General features: G+C 35.3%; 1 protein-coding gene and 1 long non-coding RNA gene across 9 annotated transcripts in view; one reads left to right on the top strand and one right to left on the bottom strand.

Annotated features, from left to right (window-relative positions):
• The window catches only part of LUC7L3 (LUC7 like 3 pre-mRNA splicing factor), a 69,406-nt gene that overhangs the window by 29,798 nt on the left and 26,837 nt on the right, over nucleotides 1-12,771 (top strand). For 5 of the 8 annotated variants that reach the window (XR_007953262.1, XR_007953261.1, XR_007953260.1 and 2 more), the window contains one exon: nucleotides 9,961-10,144. The exons of the other annotated variants lie outside the window; for them this stretch is intronic. The gene's annotated coding sequence lies outside the window, so the exon portion shown is untranslated. The remainder of the gene's footprint in view (nucleotides 1-9,960; nucleotides 10,145-12,771) is intronic. 8 annotated transcript variants of the gene reach the window in all.
• LOC127560052 (uncharacterized) lies at nucleotides 183-9,954 on the bottom strand. The gene is made up of 4 exons (XR_007953268.1): nucleotides 8,640-9,954; nucleotides 7,235-7,318; nucleotides 2,478-2,653; nucleotides 183-1,593 (listed from the first exon to the last, which is right to left on the bottom strand). It is a non-coding gene; the product is annotated as an uncharacterized LOC127560052 (long non-coding RNA).

The following is a 12,771-nucleotide window of genomic DNA, read 5'->3' as shown; positions in this document are numbered from 1 at the left end:
CAGAGTTCTTTAATTAATCTTTTTCTTAATTTTGATCATCTTTTAAAGTTATATTTTGGTGTAATTGATTTTTTTTTTTTATCCTTTGCATTTTATGCATTAAAAGCATTGTGAGAAAGGATGCATGGACCTTTTAAGATTGCTAAGGTCGTCCCTGGTGCAAAAAAAAGTTGAGCTCCTGATGACAGTAACGTATAAAGTTAGTTTATTTTAATTAATGAAAAAAGAAGCCAAACATTTATCTAATTCACAAATATAGAGTCATGAAAGATTTCCCATCCTATTTTGTTTTCCACTTAATATTTATAAAATCACATTCATTTTCAGATTTTACCTTAATATACATTTGGACCTGGTGTTCTACTTAAAAATGTAGATTTACCGCTATAAAATGCATGATGACATTCTGTATAGAAGAAATCGGCTGTAACCACATTAATACAGTAGAGCAGTAGTATAAAAATTATAAACACCTAATCTTAGGTTTTTTTTATATTTGGCTGAAGCAAATATAAACTATAATTTGTACAAAGGATTTCTTTGGCAGTAGGTTCATTTTAATAATTTGATTTAAGTTAATTTTTCAAAATGAATATGCTTTCCCAAGCTCATTGTCATTAGTAACATATATTAATTGCCTTCAAATACACTGTGCAAAATATTAACTAGTAACCACTAAAGAAGGTATTCTGCAGGGTGCTAGAATAAAGCAACTGGGGTTAAGTACTTTTATTTAAGACTTAGATTTGAATAACTAAGGTACTATTGGCAAGCATGTCATTTTGAGAGATTATTATATGTTGTGCTGTCATTTTTATAGTTTAGTACTTTAATTATTTTGCAGTTATATTCAGAAGTATCAATGAAGCATCTAAGCAGGAAAATTAGAGTAGCCAGGCTTCAAGCAAAGGGGTCAATTTAATTCCATAGTTGTTTAGGAACTAGAGTTGTCCACTGTGGAATGAAGTAGCTATATCCTGGCTCAATCTGTGAGGTGAGGTATTATGGCTATTAGCCTCACCCAGTCCTCCCTGACCCTTCCCGATCAGTATGCCAATGTAAGGGTTTGGGATTAAATTGCTGCCTAAATAACAAGCCATTGGAAAGTAATCATCTTTCAAGAAACCCATCTAGTACTTTATAGAAGAAAAATAAATTATTGGTGAACGAATGCTAATTAATCTTTGACTTTGTATATTTCTCTTTAACAGAGTAGAGTATGTTATTAGGTACTGGTTTGAGAACTGTAGACTCAGATTTTTTCCCCAACAAAACAATTCATTTTCATTTTTTATACACACACACACAACTTGCTATATAAAGTTACAGAAAAGTCATAGATGAGGAGCTATATATCTAGCCAAGCATTATTACATGTTGGAGCTGAAAGTGGAATCAGATTTCTTAATCTATAGCCAATACTTAGGATAATTTGTTCTCGGGTTCTTATGTTTAGGCTTAGTAAGTCATTTTTGCAGCAATGTAATTGTAGCAGGGTTTCTCTATCAGTGATGGTGTAGATTCAGTCACGGCATGATCCACTAGAATCAGCTCTAGTTCTTGAAATTCCTGTAGTCTTGAAACATCTTTGTCCTTTTGTGGGTGGAGAATAAAAGAAATCTGTACTTTTTATCTTCATGATTAATATGTGCAATCACCATGATAATATAAAGACATAAAAGGGATCATTTTCCTGTTCTACAAGTTAATGCTAGAACCACTTTGACTAGTTCTTATCGTTTACACCCTCCCTTATCTCCCTGAAATGTATAGTTCATAATTTCTCAATTTTTCAAAATTGCAGCACTTTTATAAGGAAACCTCATGCCAGGCTATTTAGATAACAAAAAGCTTTCTTAACAACTAAAGCATCTATCAGAGTCCCTCTTTTCCCCCAAAAATGGGGGGAAGGGCTTTAAAAAAAACTTTTAAATTGGGCTTTTTTAAATTCAGAAGTTTTATGTTCAGGTTACTAGTATTATCTAAACTAGGAAGGAGAATTAGTTACTGCTGAGCAAAGATTAATTCATTTCAATGCTCTCACTGTACCACCCACTGTTAAATTCTTTAGTTCTTCCATGAGACTTATGAAGCAAATGGCATGACTGCAAAACCTCTGCACCCAAAGGATGCATCTTCATCTATCAGATGCATAAATTAGCAGAAATTCTGTCACCTAATATCACTTAATGTTTTTATATTTTTTTTTTCCAAAATGTTGGTAATGGAGTTAACCCATTTCTCAGATGGATATCGAAGGCAAATGGTTTGCTCAGAGGCTCAAGCAACAAAATACAGGGCCCCATTTCCAAGACCTTTTGCACTGAATTTTATTTGCTGCCTTACAAACATTGAAACTTTTAATCACACGCATTACATTGAAATGTATTTTTAGCCTCCAAATCTGAACCATATATACTTGACTTAACCAAATATAACTGGAACCAGTATTTTAATTTGAATAATTGGAAACTTACTTTTCTGAGCAGTGTGTTGGGTAGCTTTCTAATCTTCGTTACTTGCTCCAGGTTAATTCCTAATTCCCGACAACTCACTTGCATCAGGTTCTGATAGGTCAGTTTTTGTCTGTCCAGTTCAATTTCAATGAAGTCATTCTCTCTGGGACTCTGTTTTCTGACTTTAAGCACCAACTCTAGGTTACCCAGAAAATTAAATATAATAGTCCAAGTGAGAAAGACATAAATTTATATTGCATCCTGCTATTAATTCTATAATAATAGATGGAAGCAGCAGTATCTTAGATCATCTTAAAATTAGGGCTTGTATTTGATTGTAGAATACACGATTTCTATCACTTATGTGGCTGCTTAGTTATGTTTGGCTTAGGCTATAAAAAATTCTTAGGAAAAAAATTAAAATTCTTAGAGATGTAAAATACATGCATAGTATATAATAGGGTATGTAACAAATACCTTAACATTTGTTAATGTTACCTTACTCTACTCTTATATGGAATTTATTTCGGGGGTGTGAGGGTTGGAGGCAGTCAGGGTTAAGTGATTTGCCTAGGGTCTCCCAGCTGGTAATTGTCTGAAACTGGATTTGAATTCGGCTCCTTCTGACTCCAGGGCCTGTACTGTATCCATTGCACTACTTAGCTTCCTCTGTATATAGAATTTTATAGCTTACAAGATGCTTTCTTCATTTTTTTGAGGTGGGTAGTAATAATATTTGCAGTGAAGAGAGATAATTTGCTCAGAGTCACAAGGCCAATAATACGTGGTAGATCCAGGTCCAAGTATTTTTGACGTCTTATCAATAGCCTTTTCACAAAGGTACCCTGACTAGGACATTAGCTGTCCTATGGAAGCTAGCCTCATGGGAATTACTTTGGTACAGAGGGCTCTGATTCTTTAGATAGCATTCTGTAGCAAAGCAGGGAGAGAACTCCCCCAGCAATCATAGCCTTATATTTCACAAATAAAATTTCATAAATAAAAACTTAGAAGTTTTGGTTTATTCAAAGAAGGAAATAGAAAAAAGCTTGATTTTATTTATATACATGGACTGAGACTTCACCTGCACTGGTATCATTTTCTATCCTGGGGAGAAAAGATGGTGGTGGAGGAGCTTGATCCTTTGATGCTTTTTGCATGTCTTTTTCTTCAAGCTCTTCTGGGAAAGCATGGGACATTATTCCTTTTGACCCCATTTCCCTGGCTCTGGGCTTTAATAACAAAAATGGGGATCAGACAAAGTGTTTTAACTAAAAATATTCATTCCCCTCTCCATGAAGAAAGAAAAAAATACATGAAAGGAATAGCAATTACTCCACAAAGTGAAAGTCTAATTTTCTTTAATTAGCAAATCAGGATAAAGAAGCTGGCAAATTTTTAAAAAGACTATGTGATCTGGGGAAGAAATTATTAGCTTGAGTAAAAAAAATCTTGAAATAATTAAAATTTTTATATAAGTGGTTTCAAGATTTCTCTTGCTCCACCAGCATTTGGTGGATCCCATTGTCACACTTGTAGCCACACTGGTGACAAAGGCAATGTATGAATGGCACGTTTCCTAGTGAAGGACTTAAACCAAATTATTGGTTATATAGGAGGCATAAAGATTTGTTGCAGAATTTTAATTTCCTCCCTGTCTTCATTTGAATGGTAGGCAATTGGGGTGAATTACCTTTTTGTCACCTTAATAAGGGGGGTTGTTTTGTTTCATGTTGGGGCATGGAAACTATGCGGAATCATGGGATTTGAAGCTGTTAAGGGAACTAATAGATTTTCTAGCATGGGCCTGAAAAGAAGTGATAAATGATTTGCCCAAGTTTATATAGAAGCTCAAACATCTGAGCTGGAATTTGAACTCTCAAATTCAAAGGTAGTGTTTGTACAAGACAAGGCTTAGAGGCCACCATCCCACACCCCACCTTTGCTACCATATATACACATAATCTAATAATTTCCTCCACCTCCTTGTCCCCAACCAGTGCTTCAGTTCAATAGGTGTATTATGTACGCATATATGTGTCTTTCTGTGCTAGATGGTGGGATTATAAAGACAAAAGGAAAACAGTGCTTTTAGGAGCTTTTGTTTTACTGTGTTATATATGAAAAGTGGGTGGTAAGTAATCCAGGAAAGATTTGAGTATAGAAAGTGACATTTAATCTAAGCCTTTAAAGATGGGAGCCCCAAGATGGAGATGAAGGAAAGCATTCTAGGATCCAGAAAAACCTGAGGGAGGAGAGATAGACGTATGGTTTAGGACAAAGCTTCTTAAACTTTCCATGCATGACCCTTTTTCTCCCGAGAAATTTTTATGCAGCCCTATATATATATACAAATAAAACATTTACTGAAAATAAATCAATTATTTTAAAACAAGTCTTTGGTATACATACAATTTTAACATTTATTAAAAATGAAAGCAAATTTGCATACTGAGTATATATGTATATATAGATATAGATGTAGACATATATATATACTGGATATATAAAGAATTAAAACTTGATGGAATTTTTGATACCTTTTACTATTGCCAAATTTTTTGTGCACCTACATTCAATTAATGTGGGAGTTGCAACCTACAGTTTTAGAAGCTTTGGTTTAGAAAAATCACTTTGACAGCTATTTGGAGGATGGAACAGAAAGACGAAAATTAAAGATGGTGAACCCATCAGGAGGCTATTCATTTCATTAGTCTAGGGGAGAGATATTGCCTAAACTTGTGCAGTAGCTACATGAATAGAGATGGATAGATGTGAGGTTAGAATAGATCATTACTTGGTACAGTGCCTGGCACTGGTAATTAGTAAATTAGTTTCTAATTGATTAGTGAGATCTAGCTGATTGGATATGGAAGGTGAGAAAGAGTTGGAAATTCAGGACCTTCTTGGACCAAGGACTGGAATGATGTCCCTTAAGTTTTAAGGGATGAGTAATATAACTCATTTCCATAGTGCTTATAGTTTATAAAACATTTTTCTCAGTCTGGTAAACTAGACTGACTCTACTTTGGAATTATAAGCAATTCAAGTAAACTTCTGAGCCTCAGTTTCCTCATTTGTGAAATAAGGATAATAAACCCTGTAGTACTTACCTCACAGAAGATAGTTGTCAGGCTCACTGAAATTGTGTGTATAGCACTCTGCAGACCTTAAGTGTTATATAAATATCATTTGCAGTTTTATAAATGAGAAAACTGAGGCAGAGTTATTGACTTGCTGTGAGTGTTAAACAGCTAGTGAATGTGAGAGCTGGAATGTGATTGTAGACCTTAGTCTAGTTGAAATGGTTTGACCTCATAACTGGGCTTCTACATGGCAGTAACAACTCTTATTTAAATGGCATTTAAAAAGCATTTGCTGCACTAGGGAATATATAGTAAAATAGGAGGAGCAATAGGTAATAAGTTTTCTTCAAAGGTCATTGCAAGTAATACCTAATACACAAAGCCTTTGCTGATTTGCCTCCCATCCTTGGATTTGTAGTGTCTTTCTACCCAAATTGCTTTTTATTTTTATGTGTACATGCTCAAAGGCAGAGATGATTTTATTGCTATCTTTTGAGTCCCCATTGCCTGGCATTGTTTCATCCTGAAATGTTTAAATATTTATTAAATTGAATTGGGTTTCTCCCCATTTTAGAAATGAGGAAACAAACCCAGAGAGGTTAAATAGTTATACTATTAATATCTATTTATTGAGAACATGCTACAAAAAGTCAATATACATTTGAAAATAATATGAATGAAATGTTCAATCTATAGTAGGTATTATGTACTTAGTAAGTCATTTGATGAGATAGCAAGTGCTGTTTTGTAGCTTTTTGATTCTTAAAATCTCTTAAACCAGATCAGGGTTAATATAATGGACAAGTTAGTATCCATGCAAGTGTAGAATACTTACTGTGTTAGCCAAGTGTAGAATAATACCTAACCCCCTTTCAGCTGACTATGATTCACCATCCTTCAACCCCCCTAGTTAGGCCTAGATTATATTTTTCACTACTCTGGACTTTAGACAGGGCCTCTGCTATCTCCTTATCTATGTATTATTGAGGTTTGGAACTTCCTTTAACCCATCTGTGGTACAGGTTGACTATGTTCTCAGAATTTATTAGTGGAATTAGCCCCCTATGTAAATATTTGCCTCTCTTTTGTTGATATGAGGGGGCTTGTGTTATTCTTTTTCAGGACCATACTTGTCCTGAAATACATAGACAGGACATCTACTGTCTGCTGCCTTGGGAGATGAAAAGTTTTCTTTTAGGCTTTTGAATATTTCCCTGGGGTGCAGTTCTTCCTAAATGGTCTGCTTTTACCCTAGTCTTTGTGATAGAGAAAGGATCAATTAGTTTCTTTTAATGTCTTTCCCTTTTTTATGTTTTGAGAGGGATCAATCAGAAGATGGCATTTAATACTTGGCTTTAGCTACCAAATCTACCTTTTCCCCATGATAAACATTGAGACTATCAGAAATGACTGATACCTCCCCTGATTCTTTTGCCAAGATAATCCAAACTGAGTGCGATGGCTTTCTCATTAAAAAGATAAGGGAACCCTCTTTATGAATTATTTCCAGATGCCAGTGTGGCACCTCTTCTCCTTAGAAACTTTGTGCCTTAGTAAAGAGGAGGGAAAGTAGAAAAGGTTCTCTGGAAGAATTTGCACATACTTATAAGGAAAAGCTTCAAGTGGGTTCAGCTATTCCATTATGTTAACTTCCTGTAAAGATCCTATTAGAAATGCTAATCACAACATTACCTTCTGTCCCCTCCCTTATTTCTTCATCTGGGCCAGACATATGATCAGCTTTGTTATGTATCAAGTCAGTATTCCACACTTGATCTAGAAAAGATGAAAACATGTATTCATAGATCACTTAACCCCCAGGTCATTTTCACATGTTTTAGCCTCAGAACATTGACTTGCAGTCAGTTTTGTTGAGTAACCAGGTGCTTGTTGTCGACCTCAGGGTAGTCTAGGGATTCTTATTATAACAGATGCTAAAACTGAGATTCAGCCATTGACTTACTAAAGATGAATTGTAGACAGGAATAGTTATATCCTGACTTCTAGCCCAGGATTTTGTTCATTAATAATAGGACAAACAAAAAACACATAGATGAATTAGAAGTGATACATTTTTGGGTGGTTACAGTTGGTTAGTTGACCAGAAGGAATACATAGATGAAATTGGAAAGTATCACAGATCTGGCATGTAGACATGATAGTGATAAGGGACTTAAATTAACCAGGGAACAGCTGAAGCTCTCTGCCTAAAGCCGAGAAGCTGATAATTTTGACTTGCTGTTAGAATAATTTTGTTCTTCAAAGGTAGAAGAGGATATAAAGGAAACTATATTATTAACAAGAAACTGGTATTGAGAAGAAATGACTTTTACCTTAGAATTCTTGAACAAAAAAAAATTGGGCATAATCTAGTATGTATCATAGATTTTTGGAAGAGACATTTCAAAGTTCAGAAAATGGTCTGTGGTCTAAAAGAGGGATAGAAAATCTCAAAAATCTGAAATTCTAAAGATACAAATGATCATGGTAAGGAAGATAATAGGAAATATTTAAAGGGACCATACACGGAACATCAGCAACTTAGATTTTAAAACGACATGAATAGAAGATATAAGGATAAGTTACTGAATCAGTATCAAGGTGTGCCACAATTTTGTAAGTCAGGGCATACTTATATGAATAAGAGATGTCTTCCATTAAATATGTACAGGTGCTATTAAAAACTATACAAATTTGTGCACTGATACTTGCCTTCTAAAAGTTTATATCTTGTTTTTATATTACTGATTTCTAAATAAGTCTCTCTCCCTATAGTGCCAACCCCTGTATAATGAAAAAGAAAAGACAGTTGAGGAAAATTAGCCATATCAGCTGAGCCTAACAATATGTGTAGTATTATACCCCAATTATTTCCCTTTTCAGGATAGAGGAGGGAAGTGTAGTTTCTCATCTCTTTACATCAGTTTAGTCATTACAATTATTCAGTGTTGAGGTTTTTCTTTTTATGTATAGTGTTATCATTGTATAAATTTTTTCCTGGTACTATTTAATTTACTTCATCAAATTATATAAGTTATATGCTTTTTCTGGTACTTCATTTCTTTTAAAAATATTTTTATTGATGTCTTTACATTACCTATATTTCTTCCTCTTCCTTGTATCTCCTGAAGAGGTGTCCCTTATAATAAGAAAAAGGAAAAGGAAAGCAATTCAGGAAAATTAAGCAAAAAGCAAAAAAAAAAAAAAAAACCCAGCAGTTACATGTAGCTTTCCACTCCCGTAACTCCCCAACTCTGCTAGGAAGTGGAGAGAGGTGACTTCCAATTCTGATACTCCAATTCTGTAATGGTCCTCTTGGAATGAAAGTCTTGTGCCAAAGACTGTATCTTTGTTTAAGTCAGGGGTTCTTAACCAGGATCCACAGAACTATAAAGAAGGTATCTGTGGATAGATATAGCAGAATGTACATAAACTTGATGGGAAGAAAAAAATCCGTCTTGAATTAGCCTCTAACAAATTAACCATTTTCTTAATTATTTAAAAATGTTATTCTGAGAATGGGTCCATCAGATTCTCCCTTTCCCCCCCTCAAAAAAAGTTAAGAACCCCTGGTTTGAGTATAATATCTAAAGACAACTTTTATATGAAATTCATTTGAGGCAAAAAGGGAGCTCTGAGTTTACTTCTCAAATAAGTACCTGTTCAAATCCTGAATGCTGCACAATATATTGTCAGTTTTACCTTCTTGTGTGTGTAATAGGATTGGAGTAATGGTTACCTAGAACTGCCACTGGCAATCTGGTATTAGGAATAAGAATACTAGATTTGGCGTCAGAGACCTGGGTTCCAGAGTTGGCTATGCTAATGATTGGTTTTATGATACTGAGCAGGCTACTTCAAGGGTTCTCACTTTTCTTCATAAAATGAGAGGATTGAACTAGATGATCTCTTCCAGCTTTAGAATTCATCCTATGTAGTAGCAAAGCTGTCCCCCTTCTCCTCCACTAAGTAGCATGAGGTTATCATTGTGTTTCTTAATAGGAGGCAGCTTTCCTTAATAGGAAAGCCTTCAACTGTGGGCTAACCAATTAGCTAACCAATCACTGACAGCTCTGTTCAGAGCTCAATACTTCTCTAAAATCTACTTTGGTGCCCCTGTATCTTCCTAATTATAACCAGAGGTCTCAGTGGCTCAAACCTTTGCTGTTGACCCTTAGAAAAAATATAAACAATAGATTAATTTTCATTTAGGAAATATTTACCATATATAAAACTGCATCTAGGTGCTGTTTCTCTAAGCCCCTGGCACAGGTTAGCTTCGTTGCCCTCTAGAGAGAGAAGGCCTACCTTAAGTTTGTAGTGAGCTATAATTAAGTCCCCTCCAAGTTGATGCCTCAGGATAAGCCCAACCTTTAGTACATTAATACTAAGAGGCTCCTCTCTCTGCCCCTTCCCAGAAATCACATCTGTGACAGCAATAACAGCACAAATGGGAAACAAACATCCTACCTGATAGGCATCTGCCTTAGCAGAGATCCAGGGTTGTTCTCAGGAAAAGATGGATCTGAAATCCACTGACGCCCAATGTTAAACGTGAGGAGACAGGCGCTGGAGCTCCTGGAGCCTCTCTCCCATCCCCAGGTGCGAGGAGGGTTGGGAGGGGCAAGGGCAGGGGCAAAGTCCTGGGCTGGGAATCTGCATGGAGGAGGAAGGGGTGGCACCCCAAGGATCAAGTATTTGGGGAAATTATGAAGTGACTTTGTGATATTAGGGGGTGTCACTGGATCCAGGGTGGGATTCCTCCAGATGGCATGGCCTTGGAAGAAAGTGGGTGGGGGTGGGGCGGGAATTCGCACAATTAAGTAGATTCCACCAAAAATTAGGGCAGTTGAATACATAAGTTTCACTTGATTCCCTGCCCTTTGTCCTGGGTTTTTCCTTTCTACAGGAAACTGCTGCCATTGAGGGGAAGAGGAGGCAGGCTCAGGCCTAAGTGGGTGTGCCCAAGAATAGAATAGTCAAAGCAGTTATGAGTTCTTGATGTATGAGGCCCAATCTAGAGGAATGATAGGGAAATGGAGTAAGATCAGTGGAACATAGTTGGGGGAGGGCTTAATGGTGCCCTAGTCATTCGTTCACATTTATTGAGTGCCACTCCTTTTTGCAGCTGAAAGTGATCTCTAATTTTTTAACGTTTTCTTTTTTTATTATGAACTTATAAACATGAGAATTCAATATACAGTGAAAAGAAAGGATTTATATATAAACTGAATTGTTAAATGCCATTTGTTTTTTAGAAGTGTACATTAAATATAGTAACAAAACTGCCCTGTTTGTTTGTGATCTCTTCTCAACGTCCTCTGTGTATTTTTAATGTTTTACTGATGCTGTTTTCTTTTCCTTTATTTATTAGAACTACTACTACTTCTTCCTTAGCCCCTCCCCCAATATCTTGCACAAAGGAATAAGTATAGTCAAACAGAAAAAGCCACACATTAACTATATATATCTTTAACTATAAATATATACCTTTTTTTTTCTTTAACTGGGACGCTTGCTTCATCCTTAGTCTTCTGAAATCATAATGGTTCATTAAATTTATAATTGGAGTTGTTAAATCTATAATTGGAGTTGTCTGATTTTTTTTTCTTGCCCTGGCCTTCTTCATTTACCTAGTAGTCAGCTCTTCCATAACTGAAGCTTGCTTTGCCAGTGACTGTTTCCTATCTAACTCTATCCTACTTCCCCATCCCCTCTTATTTTCCTGTTGTATTCAATGTATTGCTACTCCAAACTGTGTGTGATCTTCCTCTTTTTGCCTTTTTCAGATATTAACCATGTTCTTAAGATGAGGTTCATAAGATATCTATTTCTCTCACCCTCATATCAGTGTTTATATACTTCTGTGGCATCCTGCTTATGAGAAATAGTCCCTCCCTTCCTCATTTTTCCTTTATTCTTTTCCCTTCCCTTTTCTTTAGATAAGACAATCCTTGTTGGTTGCATATTGACTTGGAAAACCTACAAATTAAAATCTATAACATATCTTTATTTTGTTAGACATTTTCCAATTATGTTTTAATTTAATTCTTGCCTTACTGGGGAATTTTGCTGGATGTGAATTTGTTACCTCTACTTTAGCCCAATAAACTCCACCAGGCCCTACTTTCCTCTGTAACTCTTAAATAAAATGAAATTTGCATCTCTCCCCTTTTTAGAATGTAAGCATTTGGATCATCATTTAGCTTCTTCTGAATTGCTCAAATATATTTACCATTCTAGGTTTCTCATTTGCATTTCAGAGTTAATCCCAGCTTTCATCTTTTCATCAGGAATGCTTGAAAAATCCTTTATTAAAGATTGATTTTTTTTTTTATGCTGTAGAATTATATACAATATTGCTAGATAAGGTATTCTTAGTCATAAGCCTTTTTCTTTTGCCTTTTGCCATGTTGTAGTCCAAGGTTTACAAACTCCTTGTAGGTGCAGCATAGTTGTTGATGATGCTAACTCTGGTTCTTTTGTACTTGAATTTTTTCTTCTTTAAGTGTTAATTGGAAGCATTAGATTTTGGCTGACATTCCTGCATGTTTTCAGTTTGGGGGTTATTTTAGGAGGTGAGCAAGTGGATTCATTCTGTTTTCACTTTGTTCTCTGCTTCTAATAGATCTAGGTAGGTTCATGACTTCTTGAAATATTGTATCCCAAATTTTTTATTTGGCAGTAAATTTTCTGGAAATTTGTTGATTCTTCGGTCTTGCTTTATCCTATTTTTTAAGTCAATTGCTATTAAATAGATGTCCCATGTTCAGTTTTTTCTAATTTTACATTGCTCTAATATTTTTTTCTTCTCCTTGGATCATGGAATTATGTTTGTTTCATTCTATTTTTCAGGATATCAGGTACTTGGATATGATTTTCTATTTTTTTGTCTTAAGCTCTTTTTCTCCTTCCAAATTCAAAAGCTCAGATTTCATCTTCTATCTCTTTTGTCTGCTCTTGGGAATCCTTGTGGCCAAGCCCTTTTTGATTTGTTTTGTTTTTGTTTTCCTTTCTTATTCTTTACTCAAACTTGTAAAATTATTCTTTTCTGAATTTATCTCTTAGTCTTAATCCATAGTAATTCTTCATTGTATGAGGATTTTTCTTATATTTTCAGATGTGTCCAGTTCCTGGATTGAGACTTTGTGCCAAGGCTTTGCTCCCTCCCACATTTTTAGGTGGAGTATTGACATACTTGTGCTGTCATCAATAAATTTTGAATACTG

Source organism: Antechinus flavipes, chromosome 4, assembly GCF_016432865.1.
Source record: "Antechinus flavipes isolate AdamAnt ecotype Samford, QLD, Australia chromosome 4, AdamAnt_v2, whole genome shotgun sequence".
NCBI classification, from domain to species: domain Eukaryota; kingdom Metazoa; phylum Chordata; class Mammalia; order Dasyuromorphia; family Dasyuridae; genus Antechinus; species Antechinus flavipes.
Note: the sequence above shows the minus strand (reverse complement) of the source record. Positions and strands in the feature narration are given on the sequence as shown.